This window comes from Lactuca serriola, chromosome 9, assembly GCF_051521515.1.
Source record: "Lactuca serriola cultivar US96UC23 chromosome 9, Lser_US96UC23_V15, whole genome shotgun sequence".
NCBI classification, from domain to species: Eukaryota; Viridiplantae; Streptophyta; class Magnoliopsida; order Asterales; family Asteraceae; genus Lactuca; species Lactuca serriola.
The window spans coordinates 214,258,610-214,283,158 of NC_136416.1; the positions used below are offsets into that span (position 1 = coordinate 214,258,610).

A 24,549-nucleotide genomic window follows, 5' to 3' on the forward strand; every position below is an offset into this window, starting at 1 on the left:
GGATATCATTCGGGAAACGACAGAGAAGATCGTTCAAATTCGTGAACGACTAAAAGCCTCTAGAGACCGACAGAAAAGCTACGCTGACAAGTGTAGGAAACCATTGGAGTTCCAGGTGGGCGACCGAGTCCTACTGAAGGTCTCACCCTGGAAGGGCTTGATACGCTTTGGAAAGCGTGGGAAGCTCAATCGAAGATACATAGGGCCTTTCGAGATTCTCGCGAGAATCGGCCCTGTGGCTTACAAACTTAATCTACCACACGAACTCAGTAACGTACATCCTACCTTCCACATCTCGAACTTGAAAAAGTGTCTATCTGACGAGACTCTTGTTATTCCACTCAACGAGATCGAGATCAACGAGAGCCTCAACTTCGTGGAGGAACCAGTAGAGATCATGGACCGAGAGGTCAAGCAAACAAAGCAGAGCCGTATCCCGATAGTGAAGGTCCGCTGGAACGCAAAGCGTAGACCGGAATTCACTTGGGAACGTGAGGATCAGATGAAACTGAAATACCCTTATCTTTTCTCTTAGTTATTTGTAACTTCTTAATTGCTTAAATTCTAATTTCAGGACAAAATTCCTTCTAATGGGGGGATGATGTGACAACCCGAAATTTCCATTCTGTACAAACTATATCACTTCAATAGAAGTTATAGCAGTCACAACTAATTTTCAGACTTTTTCGTGTAAGTTTGAGTAATTCTGGGTTTACACTTCAGGAGATATCAGGAGAGTGGATGCACTAGGGTTTTTTGCAACACTGTTATTCCAACACTCTATTATATTAGAGATCATTTTAGGAATAAAAATATTTTCTGCCAAAAATATCTCAGGACTATAAATAGAATTCTGAACCAAAAATCATTCATTATTCACATTTCCAACTAGAGAAAAGCCATTTTCTCTCTCACGGATCTTCGGGTTTTTATACCAAAATGTGAGTAACTCTTTCTAGTAGTATTAGAAAGCTTTATATGTAGTTATAACATGATTTACAAGGCTAAATCACTAGATTTAGGAGTTTACTCCCCAAGGTGTTCTTGGGCACTAAACTCCCGAAACGAAGGCTAGACCGACCCTTGTGTTATGCTACTGCCTTAGACTCATTTACAAGTGTGTTAGGGACATGAAATCAAGCAAAAACCACCCAAGTTTGGGAGTTCACGGCCCAAGAGTTTCTTAGGCCGTAAACTCCAAATTCAAGCTCCAAATGGTGCTTTTAATACACCTAAAGCCCTAGACATTTACTAGGAATTGTTCCCACTTAATTGAAGGACAAAAACACATCAAAATCACCTCTTGAAGTGAGTTTACGGCCCTGGTAATGCTCCTAAGCCGTAAACACCAAACAAGGGCACCAAAGTGTGCCTAGGGTCCTCATTAGCTTTAAACAAATGTCTAGAACCTATCCTTCAAATGCAAGAGACTTGAAAACAACAAAAGCACCATTCCAAGGGAGTTTACGGCCGTAAACTCCAAAGGAAATGGCCTTGGGGCCGTAAACTCCTCTAGAGAGTGTTTCTAGGCCTTAAACCCTTTCAAGAATTGAACCACCAAGTTGGAATAATTCTAGCAATCATTTGGAATTTCAAAACACACAATACACCCATGGTTGGGAGTTTACGGCCGTAAAATCAAGAGTTTACAACCGTAAACTCCATGTGTGTTGGTATAAGAGGAGTAAACTCATATATGGGGTCCTTTGGAACCCTAAACACAAGTGCCTTGTCCCACAATAGCTTAGATGCAATCCTTAGGGCTTAAAACACGTATATAAAGTGTTTATTATGTCTAGGATGTCTTAACATTATCAATTAGTAATTTGAGACTAATTGAGTGCATATATGTGTGATTATATGTTCATTAGGATCGTAGTGTGTGTACAAGTCCTCACTTGACACCTAGCAATCCTATACCGTTCAGTTCATCCCAATCACCATCTACAGGTGAGTTCATACCCCTAATCAATGTTTTAAATGATATTAAATGCATTAATGGGGGGGGGGGAATACAAGTAGAAAGAAACATGTTATTGAATCATTGATATGTATTTTATAACTGTGTTTGTCATTTAACAGATTTCACATGCTACAAAATGTGATGCATGAAATGGTTTTAAATCTTAAAAATATATTGTTATCAAATGTTTTACTTTTGAAATGTTTACTAAAATGACATCAAGTCATTGTTAATTATTGTTCAAAACCAATAAGATGTCTTACAAAACCATTTTACATTCTTGAACTAAATATACACTTATATTCTTATATCTGTATCGATGTTATAGTTTACACCTTTCATTCAGTTTCCCACACCCTTGAGTAGTAAGAGTGTATAAACCTACATGATCAACCAATTATATTTCAGTAAATTATCATAGGGATAATTTGAAGATATCAAACATTACTTCTATTACAAGGAATCACACAAGAGTCAGTTCATTCATGAGTCTATACTAGTACATTACCTGATACATGAGTACATATACAGATGCTTACCTGATACATGAATATGTTTACATATACTTACCTGTTACATGAACACACATACATGAATACCATACATGAACATTTTTACATAGGTGCATTATCCTGTATTCACTTACCTGGATACTTGTACTTTGAACTACGATGATGATTTATTAGTACTTACTGTGTAAATTATCTTTCCTATCCCGGTTCAATGGGATATGTTGGCGGGACTTACAATTCCGAACCCCACTGATTAGCACCAGTGGTCGATGACCATCTACGGAGGTCTAAGGTTACTACTTATACTAGGTAGATCGATAACCGGGGCTAACCCCTCCACCCACCTGCTGCTGCTACAGAGGACAAGTGGACAATCTTCGATTGTTCATTAGGTTATACCTTTCGCTTATTGCGATGTAGTGTTACTCCTAGTACCCAACGATGACACTTACATTATTACTTTTTCTGGACAATCTTCGGATGTTCATTAGGTTACATATTTCGCTCAATGCGATGTTGTGTTACTCCTAGTACCCAGCGATGACACTTACATTATTACTTTTTCTGGACAATCTTCGGATGTTCATTAGGTTATATATTTCGCTCAATGCGATGTTGTGTTAGTCCTAGTACCTAGTGACAACACTTACAGTAGTACATTTTCCTGTTTACTTTATTTTGTGATACTTTCACATAAACGATGAGTTAGACTAAGTACTTTAGTACTAAACAATTAAAGGAAAACTATCATTTTACTTACATAACATTCGGGTCTTGGTAGGAGACTACATTGTCATAACAAAACATTCGGGTCTTGGTAGAAGACTACAATTCAAACTTATAGAAAATAAGGGATTTTCTAGGGTTTTCATACTTACATCAACATTTTCATCTAAAGGTTTACATGGCCTTCATAACAGATTTTCATAAGCAAGACAATGACACTTAATTACTTATGAATTCACCAGCTTTAAAGCTGATACTCTCTTTCAAAATAACTTGAATTCTCAGGTCAACGGTAGACAGGTACGATGGCCAGGTTTTGAGAAGACGGAGCAGACAAGTCTCGTCTTTTATTTTGATTGTATATTTTTGGTGTCTTATTACAATGAAAGAACACACATGTATTAAAACTTTACTTATAATGCAATGGATGATGTTGTTGCTTGTGTATTATATTACAATGTTGTGATACTGTACATGACGTCCTCCACCCCTGAACGTTTCCGCCGTTCGTGGTTTTGGGGTGTGACATAAAAGCACTACCACCGGGAGAGATTACTACATGGGCTAAGATGCGTGAGGAGTTTCTGGAACAATTTTTCCCACCATATAAAATTGCTAAACTCAAGATGGCCATTTCCAATTTTGAGCAACAATTAGGAGAGTCTTTATTCGAAGCATGGGAGCGCTACAAAGGTCTACTAAGGAATTGCCCACAAAATCACCTCAATATACAACAAGAAGTGTCAACCTTCTATGATGGAGTATATCTCACCACTAGACAACTACTAGACTCTCAAGGCCAATTAACGAAGAAAAATCTGGCTGAAGTTAAAAGACCCATTGAAGAATTCTCTAAGCACTCTAGAGAATATCATAATCCAAGACATGAATCGACTCAAGGGGTGGTGAACTCTGCGAATGGTAGCATGGCAGCTGTGTTGGCCAAATTAGAGACTATGGAGCGAAGGATGAGTAAGATGGACCAGTCCATCCATGCCATTAGAGTGGGGTATGAAAACTGTAGCGATCCTCACCTTACTTAGGATTGCGATCTTGACGAGAATGGGAACCGAAAACCGCAAGTGTGTTACTCGGGTGGCGATAAATACAATGAAGATTGGCGAAAACCAAAGAAAGAATGGCTACCTTAAGATTAGTACAAAAATGCTAAGGAGCAGAAAATATAATGAAGACAAGAGGCTTCTTTCAAAATGAGGAACCGGTGAAAGAAAAGAAGCTAGACTTTGAAAATATGCTCACAAGCCTTGCAGCTACCTCCAAGAAACGACACAACGAAACCGATGCTGCAATGAGAGAACTATTGGATTAATGTCGAAGTCCATAACTATAATTGGTAAGACTTGACCCGACCCAGCATGGTCCATTTGGGTTGCATGGCATCATGCACTTGGATAGACTAAATGAGAGAAATAAGACACTTATGGTTATTAATATTATAAGTTCTAGTATATTAATAATAAGAATAATAATATTTAATTAGTACTGATCAAGAATTAATTTAGAATTAATTATGTGATCAAAAGAAGACTAATTAAATATATGGATTGATTGTGCAAATCATCCATAACTTATATAGTGGGCCAAAGCTCCATGGATAATCAAGTTGGGTTAAACCCATAGGATACTCCATGGAGGTTACATAACCCATGGGTCATGGAAATGAAAGGTCATGACAATTAGGGTTTACATGGTGTAACCCTAATTGTAACACACTATATAAGTATCATATTATTCACCAAAATCGACCACTAGTGTGTGTAAAAGAAGGGCTAGTCGATTTTATGAGTTGTGGATTTCTCTCAAGTCATTACAAGTGTATTTTGTGTTGTGTGAACCATTTGAGGTGTCACAGTTGAGGCACTAGGCACTCAAGCTTCATGGAAGACTTTCTACATCAAAGAGGTATCTATTCTATCTTGTTATATTCATTGTTTTGTATGCTAGATTTGGATGATACCTTGGAAAGTTCATATTTGCATGTATAATAGAGAAAACATAGATCCAAGGTATTTAGGGTTACATGTACACTTAGGAGTGTTAGAATGCCCAAGGCTCAACGGTGGTATCAGAGACAGGTTTGTTTTCATGTTATACTTGCAAATCTGCTTTAAAAATCGAAGTTGTTTGCTGTCTGGGCATCAGACTTGGCGAGTCCATCAGGAGACTCGACGAGTCCATGCCTAAAAAGTGATCAAAACCAACTCGCCGAGTTGGTTCATGCACTCGATGAGTTGGACACCTGACAGCATAAATTCAACTTTTTTTGCTAGAAATGGACTAGGAACAATACCCTGAGCTGTTTTTGAACTTATAAACTTGTTTTTGATGTCGTAATGTTCATGCTAATCCAATTTCAAAGATAATTTTCAATTGATTCATGTTTTGAATTAGTTTAGTGATTAGGCTAATTACATGAAAAAGTTTGATTTGAATTATCTTGTTCTTATGAGTTGCTTAGATTAATAGGAAGTTATGTGAAATTGTTGTTTTCAATCCATTTTAATCTAAGCATTGATTCTAAAATGTGTTTTTGTAACTTGTCCTCAAGTTATATGAAAAGTCACATTTAAGTTTCATAAAACTCATAAAAGTTGGCGATGGTTACAAAAGATGAAGAGTCTTGTCCTTAAGTTATGGAGGTTCAACAGTCAATTCATTAAGTAATAAAATATGAAACCTTAATTAATTCCATAAGTTACAAAATAAAGAAAAAGTTACATTCTTTAATAATTTAAAGTCTTCCATAACTTGTCCTCAAGTTATGGAACTTGAAGAGTTTTTTAATTAAAACTACTTTAAACACATAAGTTATGGAATTAATTAGTTTTTGAATAGTTTCAAAACTTTCTCTCAAGTTTTGTAATTTGAAAAGTTTTCACTTATGAATACTTTAAATCCAAGTTAAGCCCTTAGAATTTTAAAGGGTTAAAATTCAACCGTTATACTTTATAATATTATAAGTTAATAATATTTATATATGTATAAGAGCAAGTCAGTCTTATCGTTAGTAGGCCTCATTCACGAAGCCGGTCTATAAGGGGGGTATAAGGTTACTGCCTATAAAATGGCAGTTGAATGGGTGTCCACTCTCACCCACCGCTTCCTTGACTGGTGGAGGGTCGTTATCCGAACGGGTAGGACAAGGACTATAATTCTCCCTTCATTAAAAGTATTAATGATAAATACTAAGTAACTAAATCTTTTATAAATACCGAATCTTAGTTACTTAGGAAAATGTGAATAAGGTGCTAATCCATGAAATTACACTTTACACTTTGTTTAAGTCGGTTAGTGGAGCGTGTGTGGTTAACCGGCACACTAACTCGTATTTAACAAGGTAGGCAAAGGGTAACTTAATGTTTATCATAGTATCGATGGAGTGTGTTGGTTAATCGACACATCGATTGAGGGGTAAACACTTAAGGGTACCAAGTATATTTGCATGGTTATTCACACCTTGCTTTGTGATCCTCGGCATCCCAGTCACAAAACCTGAAGGGCACACTCGAGATTGAAACATGCCATTGAAAAGTTCAATGAATCTCAAAAGATCTAGGAGTTTGATGAAACAAATTAAAACCTAATATTACATTTCGTTTATCTTGGTGGAAATTGGTGAATCGTCATTCACCTACCTTCAAATATTTTATAGTTTGGATTACAGAATCCCTCTTCTAAGATATAAAATAGTTTGTTGGGTCCTAGCCTTAATATTTCATATTGGGTGTTATATTAAGGACTTTAGATCAAATATCTTGAATATCTCCCAAAAGATGTCTGGTTTAGACATCTATGATCTTCCCAAATCTCTTGAAACAAGCTTTCCTAAATGAAGATGATGTCCAATGGAAATCATACTTCTTTCACCTCCTCCAATTATTCTCCATAACCTACAAGTTCAAGGTCACTCAAGCCTTATTGGCAAGGCAAGGTCTAGGTGTGATCACATCTTGGATATGTAGTCGCATATTGACAAGCCGAGAGAGTTGGGTGTCAAAGTCTTGAGAAAGTTGGTGATTCAATCACTTTCTATGTCACATAGTGAGCTCCTTTGGGACTCCTATGAAACTGACTATGAAAAGACCCTTAATGATCTTATCTATTTGCTAAGATCAACTTCCTAAAACTTTATGGACATTGACAATAATGACATTGCATATCCAGTAAAGCTCTCTCTTCCCAATGGAAAGGGATCGGCCATAGTCAACTCGGTTGACCAAATGGTAAAGAGAGAGGCTAAATATGAGATAGTCTCATTATTAAGGGTCCATTTCCAAAGAAAGGGGCATTACTTGCGAAGCTGCCAAAATTGCCTAAGGATCTGAAAGTCAATAAGTTTGACTCTACTTCAGGTAAAAATTCCACTATTTAACTCTGCTAAGTTTCTACTCTGAGATTCTTGATACATGATGTGACTGGGTCACATGTTGATGTTTTAAGAATCAAAGAAAAGTAAAGAAACTTAAAGAAAGAATATGCTGAATCTGATCGTGTAGATGGATTTCTATTGCATAGTTTGAAGATCACATTCTTGAGCTACTTCTTAGGAGTTATGAGATATTGCTTAGGAATAGATAACAACAAGTTTTCATATGGATTGTAAGGATAAGTTTTTCCGCAAAGTTTTAAAATAAAAGAAAATTTTTTATTTTATTTTGTTGGGATTAAAACCCTAATTGAGATTTGATGAACAAGATGCGGAAAATAAGAACAAACACAAATATGAAGATTATGTCGAATGATCACTCGATTTATTCAAATAAGAGGAATAAATTACACTTTCAGCATAGACTAAAAAATCTAAAACTACATAAGAAACCTCATGTGGCGGCTACATTTTGCCTCACTCTTAACCCTAATAATGAATAATACATGACTATTTATAGGGAAAAGATAAGTATTGAGCTTTTAACCTACACTTCATCAACGGGCCCATTGTCATCATCCATGGAATGCTTTGAAACCCTACATATTTATTTTAAAATATCCTTATAATGGCGTTTGTGGAAATTTTGGTTGCTTATAAAGATTCCATTAAGAGCAAGAATGGAAATATGAATTTGATTCTTTTCATTTGTGGTAATGTCTAAATTTACCAAATAAGGAAAGATCCTCATTCCCCAACTTTCAATTGGACCGAAACTTGGAATCATGCAAGTAGTATAGCATGATGAATGAGAACTTTCAATCATTAGAAAAATTAAGACTAACTACTTGTTCACATGGATGTGTGAGTCAAGTGAAGGACTAAGGGATCGAGTACATATTCTTTTGCACTGGTCAAGTCCACCACAAAAGTTCGATAAGGTTATTCGTCATAATTTACTAAAGCTCAAAAAATATGGTTATACTTACAAGCTTAAGTGTAATTCTGAGACATTGAAAAAGGATCCAATGTATGACAGAGCGAATAAGAAGAATCAACTTAGGCAAAATGATAAAATTTTCTCAAATCTGAAAAGATGGGAGAGTACTTTAGTATCAATTTTTGTGATCATCTTAATGATTAAGAAACCATAGCACAATTAGTTCTCTAAGGAAATCTTAGTGCATTCTTATGACTAAGAAGAGGAATATTGAATTGTTGAAATGGTTGAATCAAGAAGATGAGTCATACTTTGTTCCAAAAAAAACAATTCTTACTGTTATACTTTAATATTGTAACTTGAGTGACATGTCTTAGAGAAGGTTTAAAAAAAACACATGTAAAATGTAAGAGTAAAGTTTTCTACTCTTTTACATTTGAAATTGGTAAGTTGTGATGTTTTGGATAAAACAAAGACCAACTAAGGCCAATCGTGTGAAGTGTTTGTCTTGATTAGAATCCACACTATCTCTTGAACAACTGACAAGAAAGTCTTATATGTCAAGAGGACAGTGGGAGTCTTAAAGGTCTTGAAAGTGTCAAGAACTAATCAAGAATAAAACCTAAAGTTCTTCACTAACACACGACTTGGGGTTCATAACCTATCGTGTTGACATATTCTGTGCCATTCAAATTAAAGTTGGCTTTGCATATGAGTTCTTAGAGTTCTCAATTGGTTGCACAATAACTTGGAAGCAATGGCAGGACCTTGAGCTTCCAGGTGGCAAGAAATTAAGATTGAATTCAGTCCATATGAGTTTGGATTTGTCATTAACTTTTTCTTGTGATATATGGTTTTGACAATTCACATGGATAAGAAGACATACACCATTAAATCTGAGTGTCATAAGGTTTCTCTCCTATTCATGAAAAATGATGGTGAGGAAACACTTTCACTAAGTAGATTTTAGTTAGATAGCAATTGTGATATTTTCATTCTCTTAGTGGAGCGTGTGTGGTTTACCGGCACACTAACTTGGACTTGTGAGAAGTGGTAAAGGTTAAAGCAATCAAGACTATGATTACGGCATCCCTTTTCATAGTTCTTGAAATTGTTTAGACACACCTATGAGCTATCTAAGAGAAGGTGTATGATTATGATAAAGTTTTATCAAAAAAATTCTAGTATCAGAAATCTGAACTTTTGCAAGAAAGTCAGCTAATTTCTGAGTACATGTCAAAGATAGTGGGAGGATAAGTGTTATGCTAATAATCATCATGTTAGTGGGAGCATGATAATTATGATAAAGGTTGCAAGTTAGCAATGTTAATTATAAAAAACAAAAGTTTCAATTCGTGAGGCTGCAGTGGTTGAAAAAGTTGTTTTGCTATAATTAAGGGAGAGGAAATTATACTTCATTTCAATTCTAAAAGCTTAGATTGATATTTTAATCAAATTTAGTCAAGAATATATATGAATTTCATGTTGGAATGGCTCAACATAAGGAAATTCTATATATGGGTTCATTATTTGCGTTCTAAAATTCGATTATGATTACAACATCCCTTTTCATAATCTGAATTATGAGAACTTGGCAAATAGAAATGAAAAATTATAGCAAAAGACAGGTTTAATCTTTATGTAAGACATCATGAATCGTGTCCCATATGCTTCGGATATAGGATCGATTACATGTGTTATATTTATCCTTTCTAAAATTATCCTAATGTCTGGGGCATTAAGAAGCGAAAAAGGTATAGAATTGGATATGACTAAAAGGATTAAACAATTGTCGAGGACAATCTATGGTTTACCAAAGATTGGTTGCTCAAGGACAGTTGGAAGTATAGTGATAATTCTGGAAGGACCGTATTGACCTAATTTGTAAGGAGGGAACTCCTATTCAGAAATGATAGTCAAAATGGAATCTGGAAATGTTTCAAAGTTAGAAATTATTCAATCTGTGTAAGATTAGGAAACTTAATGCAAGAAGGATGTTTCCAAGGAGCTGATCTCCTTTGGAATGCTCTGTAATGATTGCTGTCAAGTCTTTCTGACCTTATGCATAATCATTACAAGAGGATCAATGCATATAAGTTTAGAATCTAACAGATTTCAGTAAATGGCATGAATTTGGAATTCTTGCATTTGCATTAAAGATTTAGGACTGTGAAAGAGGATCATTGGAGTTATGTTCAATTGATCTAATTCACAAAGTGAAGATCATAGACAAACATAGTATGCATACTTGGTGTATGGCATGACTAGTGTTTAGAAAACATAGTGTACATGCTTGGAGCATGGGACAACTATTGTTTTAAATTCAAGAATAAAGTTGATAGCTGAAACAGTATACAATGAATAATGTGTAATCATATGGTGATAAATAAAAGGTGTTTTATTTATATTCATAAGTTCTAAGACCATATTGGATTCGATTATTATTGTGTTTCACTTTGCATGTTTTGACTTCCAGAATAACTAGGTCATTGTTCTGATTGACTAAGTTATTCAAATCATTCACAGTCGGTCATATGTTGGAAGTAGATATGAATCAAGCCTGTGATGGGTTGGCTTGTAGAGGTCTAAGATGTTGGACAAAGGGCTACAACACTCATGAGTGCTCATAAGTTCTAAGTATTGGATTCAACACGCGCTCATTGGAATCACTTCATGGATTTTATCATGAGTGATCATGAGACGATAATATCTTATATTCTTCAAACCTAGAGATATGAGTTGTTTCTATGAGTTGATAGTACATTGATTGCACGAAAACGCATTGGTAACTCGATGTTATAAAACGTGCCTTTGTGTATGATTCAACAAGTAGTAGAACAAGCCATATGAGTCGAAGTTTATCCATTCCTTTTACCTTCGGGATAAAAGCGAATATATGTGGGCCTCTCGATGATTTGATGATGACAAATGGAAGTGCTTGGCCGGGCCAGGACTGATTTGATTTGTTCAATTAGTCAGTCGTCATAAATCGGTAATCGGGAAACAACAAATCGACAGAGAGAATGATTATAATCCATGTCTCAGTCCATATGATATCTAGAATGGAGGAATATATGATACCTTATCTAATGGACAAGTCACTGACAAAGGTCAGAGTTCGACAGAAGCTTTTGAGAGCTACGATTGCTAGTCTGTGACATCCCCAATTTCATGGCCAGAAAAGACCGATTTGTTTATGCTTTGTTTTTAAAATCAGAGTAATCGTTTAAAGAAAATTGTTGCAGAATTTGTCCCCAAAATAAAATAAATATGATAAGAATTTATCAAAGCATTTCTTAAAGAAAACTATTTTCATTATATAACAAAATCTCGGGATGTCATGTTCCGATACAGACACATAAGCATAAACAGAACTTACATTTATTTACACTAATGATTTACATCTCCTTTATTCTCTCAGTGAAATATGTCTTCTTATTGATACCTGTGATACAAAGAAAACTGAGAGGGTCAGGCTTGGGAGCCTGGTGAGCATATAGGGTTTTCAACCCACAATAATACATTTATTAAATTCAATTATCAACAATCACCCAAATACCCATCCCCATTATATTCTTTATTTATTAAGGTTTTACCCTAATAATCGATTATACTTTCTTCATTCATTCCTAAGGGTTTACCTGAGGAACTGGCACACAGTCCATTTGCTACCACGGTTTATACAACAGGCACTACGTCGCATAGTCACCAGGGTTCATACAATTGGCACTACGTCTCATAGTCACCTGGGTTTACACAAAAGGCACGAAGTCACATCGTCACCAAGGTTTATCAAATAGGCACGAAGTCGCATCGTCACCAAGGCTTACTCAATAGGCACGAAGTCGCATCGTCACCAACTATTCCATCTACCCATGTTCTACCCAACATTTTTGTAGATATAGATACAAACACAATTTAAATCATTTAACACCTGTATAAAAACATCAATTCCAAATCCATCACAAATAGATAATTAATATATAACACATAGCACGTATTTTATAAAATACTTCATATTTTATGTGTAAGATGAAAGTGACTATACACTCACTTGATCAGAAGATGATCGGGCAGCACTACGGCTTGCAGAAGTAGTGTTTCTCCGTAGATCTGGAAGATCTTCACAAAAAACGGCTCCTCGCGGGTAGCGCTTCGGCTCGGGAATAACGCTCTTCGGGATCCTCGGGGCTTCGGATCTTGCTTCGGGGCTCGAGAATAATACCGGGGCTTCGGGATATGATTGGCACGCAAATCGAGGCAAAAACTTAGATAGAAAGTAAGAAAAATCGCAAGGAAATGGCTGATCTCGAGTTCTATTTATAGGCTACTGGGTCTGGGATTACGCGGGGCGTAATCTCAAATTATGCAGGGCGTACTCGAGTTACGCAGGGCGTACTTTGATGTCATTGCGTGCGTCGACTGGTGGCACTCGAGTATTGGTCAGACAAGTTGCATCCGACTGAGTATGCTGGGCGTACTCAAATTACGCTGGGCGTAATTTGACTCGTCGAACTTCTAAATTGCGTAACTTTCGCATATGAGCTCTGTTTTTGACGTTCTTTATATCCACGCGTAGGTGAGACTATGCTCTACAACTATCGTTTAGACTCCGTTGGCTAATTTTGACTTTATTTTTATTATATTATTTTTAGTAGGCCGGGACTGGAAAACTCCGTTATAAATTCATTGCTTCTTCACCCGACGTCCGTTTTCGCCTATCTTTTTATCGTTTCATTACAATTGACGAGATCTTCGATTCTCGTTTAGATTGTTTTGGCTAAAACCCGCTCGATCTCAAATCGAGTATTCGGGCTGCATACTGCTAAGCTGAAACTTAGAAAAATCATAACTTCCTCATACGAAGTCAGATTTGGACGTTCTTTTTATGCACGTTCACGGTAACGAACTCTACAACTTTCGTTTAGATCACTAAGGCTAAATATCGCTCTAACATAAATTCACTTTTTACGTCGCGCTGTGTTGTGCTGGTTCTGTCGCGAAACTTCGACATGTCATAACTTCTTCGTTATAACTCGGATTTCGGCGTTCTTTATATGCACGAAAACTTTGTAACATATACTATAACTTAGTTAAGATTATTCATTCTAAATAATCTTTCATCAAAAATTCATTTTTGACGCCTATCGTCTCTAAATTGACTAGCCCTGATCTACGGGCGTTACATAGTCGGTTCTTGAATTCATACGCAATAATAGTTTTAGACTTATCCAAGTGGGAGACTATTGGATTAATGTCTAAGTCCATAACTATAATTGGTAAGACTTGACCCGACCTGGCTTGGTCCATTTGGGTTGCATGGCATCATACACTTGGATAGACTAAATGAGAGAAATAAGACACTTATGGTTATCAATATATTATAAGTTCTAGTATATTAATAATAAGAATAATAATATTTAATTAGTATTGATCAAGAGTTAATTTAGAATTAATTATGTGATCAAAAGAAGACTAATTAAATATTTGGATTGATTGTGCAAATCATCCACAACTTATATAATGGGCCAAAGCTCCATGGATAATCAAGTTGGGTTAAACCCATAGGATGCTCCATGGAGGTTACATAGCTCATGGGTCATGGAAAAGAAAGGTCATGACAATTAGGGTTTACATGGTGTAACCCTAATTGTAACACACTATATAAGTATCATATTATTCACCAAAATCGGCCACTAGTGTGTGTAAAAGAAGGGCTAGCCGATTTTATGAGTTGTAGATTTCTCTCAAGTCATTACAAGTGTATTTGGTGTTGTGTGAACCATTTGAGGTGTCACACTTGAGGGACTAGGCACTCAAGCTTCATAGAAGACTTTCTACATCAAAGAGGTATGTATTCTATCTTGTTATATTCATTGTTTTGTATGCTAGATTAGTATAATACCTTGGAAAGTCATATTTGCATGTATAATAAAGAAAACATAGATCCAAGGTATTTAGGGTTGCATGTACACTTAGGAGTGTTAGAATGCTCAAGACCCAACAAGAACATCAACTCATGATGAAATAGAAACAATCTTTGATTAGAAATTAGCAAGCTTCCATCCTCAACATTGAAAAACAGCTAGGCTGACTCGCACTACAAATAAACAAGAGACAATCGGGTGTGCTTCCTAGTAATACCGAAAACAATCTGAAGGGCGTACATATAAACATTCTAACAAATAGGAGCAGGAAAATTATTACTCCTCTGACCCCTATTCAGAGGGAAGATCCCAAAAGGGTGCATGAGGAAGAGTCTGAAACCCTAAAATCGCAGAAACCCGATGCGACTCGCCGAGTCAAAGACATGGATTCAACGAGTCCCCCACCTGAATAGAATAACAAGCCTCCTGTTACACCATATCAGCCTCCATTACCGTTTCCAGGATGAGCTAAACAAGATAAGAATGATATCGATTATAAAAAATTTCTGGAACATATCAAATCCCTTCAAATCAATATGCCCTCATCGAGGCGGTTGCACCAATGCCTAAGTATGCCATGTTCTTGAAGGAGCTTCTTACAAATAGGAAGAAGATAGAAGAGGTGCAGAAGGTGGTTCTAAATGAAAATTGTTTAGCCGCCATGTTGAACAAATTAGCTAAGAAGAAAGGTGACCCGATTAATTTGAGCTTTCAACCTCCTTACCTTTGTTTTTCCTCAAAGCAGATTCTAGGTCTCCAAGTGGAGGAACCAAGGGTGTGTTGGATCCTCTGGTCATGTAATGCCTGCAAACAAAACAAGTAAAACGGGTAAAAAGAACAAAAATAAAATAAAATATGAAACCGTGTAACAACGATGGATTCACTGGGTCGCTTCGATTGCACTCGGCGAGTTCAGAGCAACAATAGAAAAAAAAAACTCTTACTACCTTCTAAAAACAGAAAATTATTAAAACTTATCCTAATTACTAAATTACCTAAGAAATAATTTTGTGCAAGATAAACCTCACACAAAGGATCGATAAAACTAGAAATTAGAATTAATTTTTTAATCGTTCCCCGGGAACGGCGCCAAAAACTTGATGTGTGTTTAACCAACTAGTTTTACTCCTACTTCTATGTAGCACCTGGTTCTTGGTACGTAAAATATTTTGCATTTTGGCCTTAGACTCGGTGAGTTGAAGGACCAACTCGCCGAGTAGAAGCAGGATGAGATGCAAGATTTAAGTAGTGGACTCGACGAGTCGGGTCCCGGACTCGGCGAGTAGGCCTTGTCTGGACAAAAACCCTAACCCGAGGGTTTGCACCCTATTTAAACATCTTAACTCCGCCTCCTTCAACCCATTTGCTCCCACAAGACCCCCATAGCAAACACTAGCCGTTATTGAAGCAATCTAAGGCATTTGGAGTGATTTTGGTTCTTTTGTGATCCAAGGAAGGAACAAAAAGCATGAAGGATCAAGAGGAGGCTAGAAGGATCCGATTTTGAGCACCATTTGCAGTCTACAGAAGGTATAAAGTCTATACCTTGTTTGTTCTTTTGATAGATCCCATTTTGTGGAGTTCTAGGGCTTTTCTAAGCCATTTTGGTCACCAACCATGATTGCAAGCGTGCTTTGGATTTGATATTTCAGATCTAGGTCCTTAGAGGGGTTACAAGAAAGAAAGGAGTGGCTCTTGCACTCAAAGAAGGCCCCATGCATTGAAAGAGCTTATTTAAGGACCTTTTGAGCTCAAAGTCCCATGCAAGCACGTAAAGGTTGTAACTTTACGTGCTAGATCGATTGTAGAAGCATATATCTATCTTTTGATCAAGGGTTGTACATCAGAAATCAAAGATTTAGTGAGAGGATGTGACTGACTTGACGAGTCCATTCTTGGACTCGGCGAGTCCAAGGTTTCTGTCCCATATCAGTTGATGGTCATAAGGACCCAATTGAGTGTGGCAAGGTTTTAGGGGTCCCAGGGAGTGACCCAACGTTCTAGAGTAAGCTATTGTTCTGGAAGTTCAAGGGACTCGGCGAGTGGATGAGCAGACTCGGCGAGTCCAAGGCAATCTTGTTAAGGATGAAGATGAACTCCATGAGTTGTTTATACAACTCGGCGAGTCAAGGACAGGACCTGTGTATCAGTAGAAGATGAACTCGACGAGTTGTTCATACAACTCGGTGAGTCGGATGCGGTTTCAATCGATCTTCATTTAGAAGGAAAACTCGTCGAGTCATCGCCTAACTCGACGAGTATAGACGGGTGTAAGGACAAATGGAAGGATAGGGACTCGGCGAGTTGGCGAGCCAACTCGGCGATTCAGGTCAACTAGAAGTTGACTTTGACTTTGATTTAGTCAGGGGTAAAATGGTCATTTTACCCTAAGAACAGTTAGCGTTGCATGACTAAGTGTTTTGTGGGAATTATAGCCAGAGGATTTCCGGTGTAAGACCGTAAAAATTAAAACAATTTTTCACATTTGAAAACAAATTTTTAACAAAACCATTCATTCATAAAATTTCATAACATCATGTTTTTGTTTCACAAAATGTCTCCCAAGATCAATATACATCTAATCCCATGTGTGTGTACGAATCAAGTCGGCGCCTTCCCGCGGTCATCACTAGTACCTAAAACACATAACACTGAACACTGTAAGCATAAGCTTAGTGAGTTCCCCAAAATACCACACTAATCACATAATAGCCACTCGAGGCTGTAACTCTATTGACCCTCTGGTCAATGTGTCTCAGTGGGGCCCTCCAGCCCCAACTCTCTGTGGGCCCTATGGCCCTAACTCTAGGGACCCGAAAGTCCCAACTCTGTAACTCTGAATCATGCATATCACATATCACAATAAATCACAACACATAATAACATGCAATCACACTGGAATCTAACTCTATAGTACTCTGTCTCTTAACTCTATTACCACACTAGGTACAGTATAGTGAGAAGAATCACCTCGGGTATCTCAGTAAATCTCTGACTCGGTAAACGTTGGCCTAGCCTCCGCCTAATCATATGAAATAAACACTCTATTTAATATAACTCTCAAAGGATAGACTATGCTCTCTTATGACACTCTCAGAAGGGTAAGAGACCATTTTACCCCTCTCATAGCTCAAAGGCCCCACAATAAACCATACCATAAAAGTCAACTCTCCGGGTTACGCTGCGCATACCAGATGTGTACGTTGAGCGTACCCGGCTGCATCTCAGAATCGGGGAGCGCCACCCAGTACGCGGCGCGTACTAGGGATTACGCCCGACATCCTCCCCCGCTTCAGCCCTTTAGCTCTTGAGGTCTTAAAAAATTAAGACCTACGTCCATATTTTAGATCTGACCCCATCTAAGTCCCTTAATCCATAAAGTTGATGACTTTAAGCCTTTGCATGGCTGAACAAGTCACCAACTCCCAAAATGATCCAACCTCCAACTCTAGAAGGCTTAATACACATGCATGACTTCAAACTAACATCCAAGATGGAAAATTTATGGCTCTAAATCACCAATACCACTGAAAAGGGACAGATCTCGGACCATGGAGCACTTTACACTCATAAAGTCTCCACCTTTGGGGTTTTTAGCCCTAAAAAGGGCACATACAACAACAACCAAAAGAAGAGGAATGTTTTGAACTTTATACCTCCAAGTGTAGCCCTTTTCTCTGTAGATCTCAGATCCAAAATGGCACCTCAAGCTTTAGCCTCCAAGAACTCCCTTCCTTCTTCTTCACTAAGTCACTAAAGCACCAAAAAGCTCAAATCAACACTATCACACACTAAGGATGATGGGGCTCTCTTTTAGGGTTTCACTCACTGATATGGAGGCTGAGAAATGAGCCATAACACCCTTTAAATAGTGCACAAGATGGATTAGGGTTTTTGCACCTGGGCCGGGTACGCCCGGCGTAACTCTAGGTACGCCCAACGTACCTTGGCGACTCCGCGTCCAAATTAAGCACATGAGTACGTGCAGTGTACCCCTCTGGTACGCCCAACGTACTCACTTGCTACAATCCCACCACTCAAGGGCTAAACATGACCAATCAACAAAGAACAAGGATGAAAGAAATGTAACTGAATCTCGGGGTGTTACAACTCTCCCCCACTAGAACTAGACTTCGCCCTCGAAGTCTTATTCCTCGAACAACTCTGGATGCTACCCTCGCATCTCCGACTCTGAATCCCAAGTCATCTCGGACCCCATCCGATTTTTCCACTGAACCAAAACCAAAGGTACTTCCTTGTTCCTCAAAACCTTGATCTTCCGATCTCTGATTGCCACCGGTCTCTCAGCATAATTCAAGCTCGCATCCACCTGAATATCCTCCAATGGTACCACTGCCGACTCATCGGCTATACACTTCCGCAATTGCGACACGTGGAAAGTGTCATGGATCTGACCTAACTCCGCTGGTAGCTCCAACCGGTAGGCTACCCTGCCTACCCTTGCAATCACCCGAAAAGGACCGATATAACGGGGCCCCAACTTGCCCCTCTTCCTGAATCGGATCACTCCTTTCCAAGGAGAGACCTTCAGGAGTACAAAGTCGCCGACCTGGAACTCGAGCTCGGACCGGCGCCTGTCCGCATAACTCTTCTGACGACTCTAAGTGGTCAATAACCTCTGCCCGACCTGCTGTATCTATTCAATCGTCTGCAGCACAATCTCTGTACTACCCATAACACGCTGCCCGACCTCTCCCCAGCAAATGGGGGTCCGACACCTCCTCCCATACAACAGCTCAAATGGTGGCATACCAATGCTCAAATGATAGCTCTTGTTGTAAGAAAACTCTGCCAAGGGCAAATACGTGTCCCAACTCCCCCCGAAATCCAACACACATGCCCGGAGCATATCCTCGAGCGTTTGAATCGTCCGCTCACTTTGTCCGTCAGTCTGGGGGTGATATGCGGTACTAAAATGCAACCTAGTACCCAATTCCTCGTGAAATTTCTTCCAGAATCTGGAAGTGAAACGCACATCTCGGTCTGAGACAATCGAGATCGGCACTCGATGTCGCGACACCACTTCTCTCACGTACATCTCTGCCAACTTCTCTGCGGAAGAGCTCTCACTGATAGCAAGGAAGTGGGCGCTCTTTGTCAACCTGTCCACAATCACCCAAATTGTATCGACTCCCCTAGCAGTCCTTGGCAATTTGGTGATAAAATCTATGGTAATTTGTTCCCACTTCCATTCAGGAACCTCCAAAGGCTGCAACTTACCATGCGGTCTCTGGTGCTCGGCCTTAACCCTACGGCAGGTTAAGCACCTCTCAACAAAACACGCGACATCCCTCTTCATACAAGGCCACCAATACTCCCTCTTCAGGTCTAAATACATCTTAGTGGCCCCAGGATGGATCGAGAACTTCGACCGATGAGCCTCTTACATCAAAATGGTACGCGTCCCTCCCAGAAACGGTACCCAGATACGCCCCTGAAATGTCATAAGCCCCCGGCTATCGGTAACGAACTCCAATACCAACCCGAAAACTCGCTCTCTCTTCTGGCTCTCAGGTTGCAGAGCCTCAGCCTGTGCCCCACGAATGGTGTCCAACACTAGAGCTATCACGGTCAATCTCAAACATACATCTCGCAATGGGTTGCTCTCCGCCCTACGGCTCAGTGCATCGGCTACAACATTAGCCTTGCCCGGGTGGTACGGGATCTCACAATCATAATCCTTGACCACGTCCAACCACCTCCTTTGTCGCATATTTAGGTTGGGCTATTCCATCAAATACTTCAGGCTCTTGTGATCCGTGTATATCGTACACCGAACCCCATACAGATAGTGACACCAAATCTTGAGGGCGAACACCACTGCCCCCAACTCTAGATCGTGGGTGGGATACCTCGTCTCATGAGGCTTCAGCTGCCTCGATGCGTATGCTATCACATGCCCTCCTTGCATCAGCATCGCTCCCAACCCCAAGATCAACGCATCACAATACACCACAAAGTCCTCCATTCCCTCTAGGAGGGCTAACACCAGGGCTTCACATAATCTCTGGCGAAGCGTCTCAAAGGTCTGCTGCTCTGGGCCCCATGAAAAAGCGACACCCTTCCGGGTTAACCTGGTGAGTGGCATGGCGATCTTGGAGAAAGCCCTGATAAATCTCCGATAATAGCCTGCCAACCCTAAGAAACTCCTGATCTCGGAGGGTAACCTCAGCACCTCCCAACTCATCACTGCCTCCACTTTGGCCGGGTCGACCAATATCCCCTTCTGGTTAACGAGGTGCCCTAGGAACTGGACCTCTCGCTACCAGAAATCACACTTGGAGAATTTGGCATAAAGCCTCTCCGATCTCAGTACTCCAAGGATCTCCCTCCAATGCTCCTCATGCTGCTCTCTGGATCTTGAATACACCAAAATATCGTCGATGAACACGATCACCGACCGCTCCAACATCGGCCTGCACACTCTGTTCATGAGATCCATGAACACTGTTGGGGCGTTGGTGGGTCCAAAACGCATCACCACAAACTCATAATGCCCATCACCAGTCCTGAATGTTGTCTTCTGAATGTCCTCATCTCGCACCCTCACCTGATGATACCCAGACCTCAAATCGATCTTGGAGAACAAAGATGCTCCCTGCAACTGATCGAACAAATCATCGATCCTCGGCAACGGGTAACGGTTCTTGACCGTCAGCTTATTCAGCTCCTGGTAATCAATGTACATCCGGTGTGAACCATCCTTCTTCTTGACAAAGAGGATAGGCGCTCCCCACGGCGAGCTGCTCGGCCAAATAAACCCCTTTCCCAGCAGCTCCTGAAGCTGCGAGGATAACTCTTGCATCTCTGGAGGTGCAAGGCGATAGGGCACGTTGGCGATAGGCGCGGCCCCTGGAACCAAATCGATACTGAACTCCACTTGCCTCACGGAAGGCACACCTGGCAACTCCTCTGGAAATACGTCCGAGAACTCACGCACTATCGGAACCTCCTCAACTGACCTCGGTCTCTCTGAGTCAACCCGCGTATCCATCAGATACGCCACAAAGCCCTTACATCCCTGCTGTAGACACTGCCTCACTCTACCGGCCGAACAAAATGCAGACCCAGAACGTGTACCCTCGTCGTACACCGTAAGAACTCCCCCACTAGGGTCTCGTATGGTCACCAGCTGTCGCTCGCAGTCGATAACCGCTCCGAATCTGCTCAACCAGTCCATGCCCACAATGACATAAACATCACCCATCGCAATAGGAACCAAATCAATCAGGAACTCAACACCGAAAATCTCGAATACACACCCTCGGATCACCTCTGTGGCATATATCACCCTCTTGTCAGCTATGGAAACTCTCAGAGGTCGACTCAATGCCTCACGACTAACACTGATATGCTAACTAAAAGCCAAAGATACAAAAGACTGACTCGCACCCGAGTCAAATTACACCAAGGCAAGTACAAAATTCACAAGGAAAGTACCTACGCATAACATAATATAAGCACAATATCTCAACATCAAAATAAATACACGAAAGAATACATACTAGCCATAACATCGGGCGATGTGCGGACCTCCTCCGCGGTCAAATGAAAGGCTCCCCCTCGTGCCTTCGGTGCCTCGGCCTTCACTGGCCAACTCTCGGTAGCTCTGATGGCAGCAGGGGCAGATCCCTGAGATGCTCCCTATGCTGATCCCCGCAACTGCGGACACTCTGCCTTCCGGTGTCCGGTCTGGTTGCAGTGAAAACATACTGCAAACCCCTTGGGGAAGTCCTTGGCCATATGTCCCTCCTTGCCACATTTGTAGCAAGACCCTACTCTACACACCCCGTCGTGGCTCTTGCCGCACTTGCCACAAGTGCGGCCCCTCTGGCTCCCTGATCTCGAATCGGCGGGCTTGGCCCGCTTGGCTATCGGCTAAGACTGCACCGGTCGCCGATCCCTCCCCTGAGACTTAGCCTCCTCCCTAGCCTGAGTCTCCAGCTCTATCTCCCTCTTCCGGGCATTTGCCTGAAGCTCGGAAAATGTCCGGTACGTTGAATTAGCCACGAACTCACGTATATCCCTCCTCAGAATGCTCAAATATCGACTCATACATGCCTGCTCGGAGGACACGTGCTCTGGGCAGAACATCGCCTGCTCATGAAACATCCTCGTAATCACCGTAACAGACTCAGTACCCTGCTTGAGGGTCAGAAACTCCTGTGAACCTCATCTCGGAACATAGCAGTGAACCTCTCCCAAGTCACTGCTGCAAGCTCAGCAGACGTGTAGTGCGCCGTCACAAACTTCCACCAGTCCTTCGCTCCCAAGCGAAGCTGGTTCAGCGCGAATCGGACTCTCAAATGCTCACGAGATGAGCAAGTAAAGAAACACCCCTCTATGTCTGAAATCCATCTCATCGCCACAATCGGGTCCTGGGTCCTGTCAAACTCCGGTGGTTTTGTGTTGCTGAACTCTCAGAACAGCAACGCATCACCACCCTGCGGCCTAGTCGCAGCTATAGCTGCAGTGGCCGCAGCAACAGCAGCCTCAGAAAGAGCAACATACTTCTCATCAAATGTCTCTATCAGTGTGGTCTTGATAGACCCGAACATCTCTGATATCTCTGCCCTGATGGCCGCAGCCACCTCCTCCTAGATGATCCTACGGATCTCCTCATCCCTTGTATCGCTGGTCCCTGGTGTGTGGCGAGTCCCAACCATGATCTCTCTCTCTCTCTGAAATACAACATAAGAATAAATATCAGGGACTCACTCGAGTATACTCAAACTCGAATACTCCATCCTACTTGTCCCTTGGTACTCCAAGGATTGTTACTTGGACTGTGCACTGACCTGGTGTCTTCAGTAGTACGGGCCCAATTACATTTGAAAACACATTTTTAACAAAACCATTCATTTGAAAACACATTCTTAACAAAACCATTCATTCATAAAATGTCATAACATCATGTTTTTGTTTCACAAAATGTCTCCCAAGATCAAAATACATCTAATCCCATGTGTGTGTACGAATCAAGCCGACGCCTTCACGCGGTCATCACTGGTACCTGAAACACATAACACTGAACACTGTAAGCATAAGCTTAGTGATTTCCCCAAAAAACCACACTAATCACATAATAGCCACTCGAGGCTGTAACTCTGTTGACCCTCTGGTCAATGTCTCTCAGTGGGGCCCTCCAGCCCCAACTCTCTGTGGGCCCTCTGGCCCTAACTCTAGGGACCCGAAAGTCCCAACTCTGTAACTCTGAATCATGCATATCACATATCACAATAAATCACAACACATAATAACATGAAATCACACTGGCATATAACTCTATAATACTCTGTCTCTTAACTCTATTACCGCAATAGGTAAAGTATAGTGAGAAGACTCACCTCGGGTATCTCGGTAAATCTCTGACTTGGTAAACGTTGGCCTAGCCTCCGCCTAATCATATGAAATAAACACTCTATTTAATATAACTCTCAAAGGCTAGACTATGCTCTCTTATGACACTCTCAGAAGGGTAAGAGACCATTTTACCCCTCTCATAGTTCAAAGGCCCCACAATAGACCATACCCTAAAAGTCAACAAAAAGTCAACTCTCCGGGTTACGCTGAGCGTACCTGGCTGCATCTCAGAATCGGGGAGCGCCACCCAGTACGCGGCGCGTACTAGGGATTACGCCCGGCGTCCTCCCCTGCTTCGGCCCTTTAGCTCTTGAGGTCTTAAACAGTTAAGACCTACGTCCATATTTTAGATCTGACCCCATCTAAGCCCCTTAATCCATAAAGTTCATGACTTTAAGCCTTTGCATGGCTGAACAAGTCACCAACTCCCACAATGATCCAACCTCCAACTCTAGAAGGCTTAATACACATGCATGACTTCAAACTAACATCCAAGATGGAAAATTTATGGCTCTAAATCACCAATACCACTGAAAAGGGACAGATCTCGGACCATGGAGCACTTTACACTCATAAAGTCTCCACCTTTGGGGTTTTTAGCCCTAAAAAGGGCACATACAACAACAACCAAAAGAAGTGGAATGTTTTGAACTTTATACCTCCAAGTGTAGCCCTTTTCTCTATAGATCTCATATCGAAAATGGCACCTC

General features: G+C 40.4%; 1 non-coding gene across 1 annotated transcript; it reads right to left on the reverse strand.

The window, feature by feature from the left end:
- Positions 1-3,818: 3,818 nt before the first annotated feature.
- Positions 3,819-3,925, reverse strand: LOC145077599 (small nucleolar RNA R71). Its single transcript, XR_013693340.1, has one exon. It is a non-coding gene; the product is annotated as a small nucleolar RNA R71 (small nucleolar RNA).
- Positions 3,926-24,549: the final 20,624 nt, after the last annotated feature.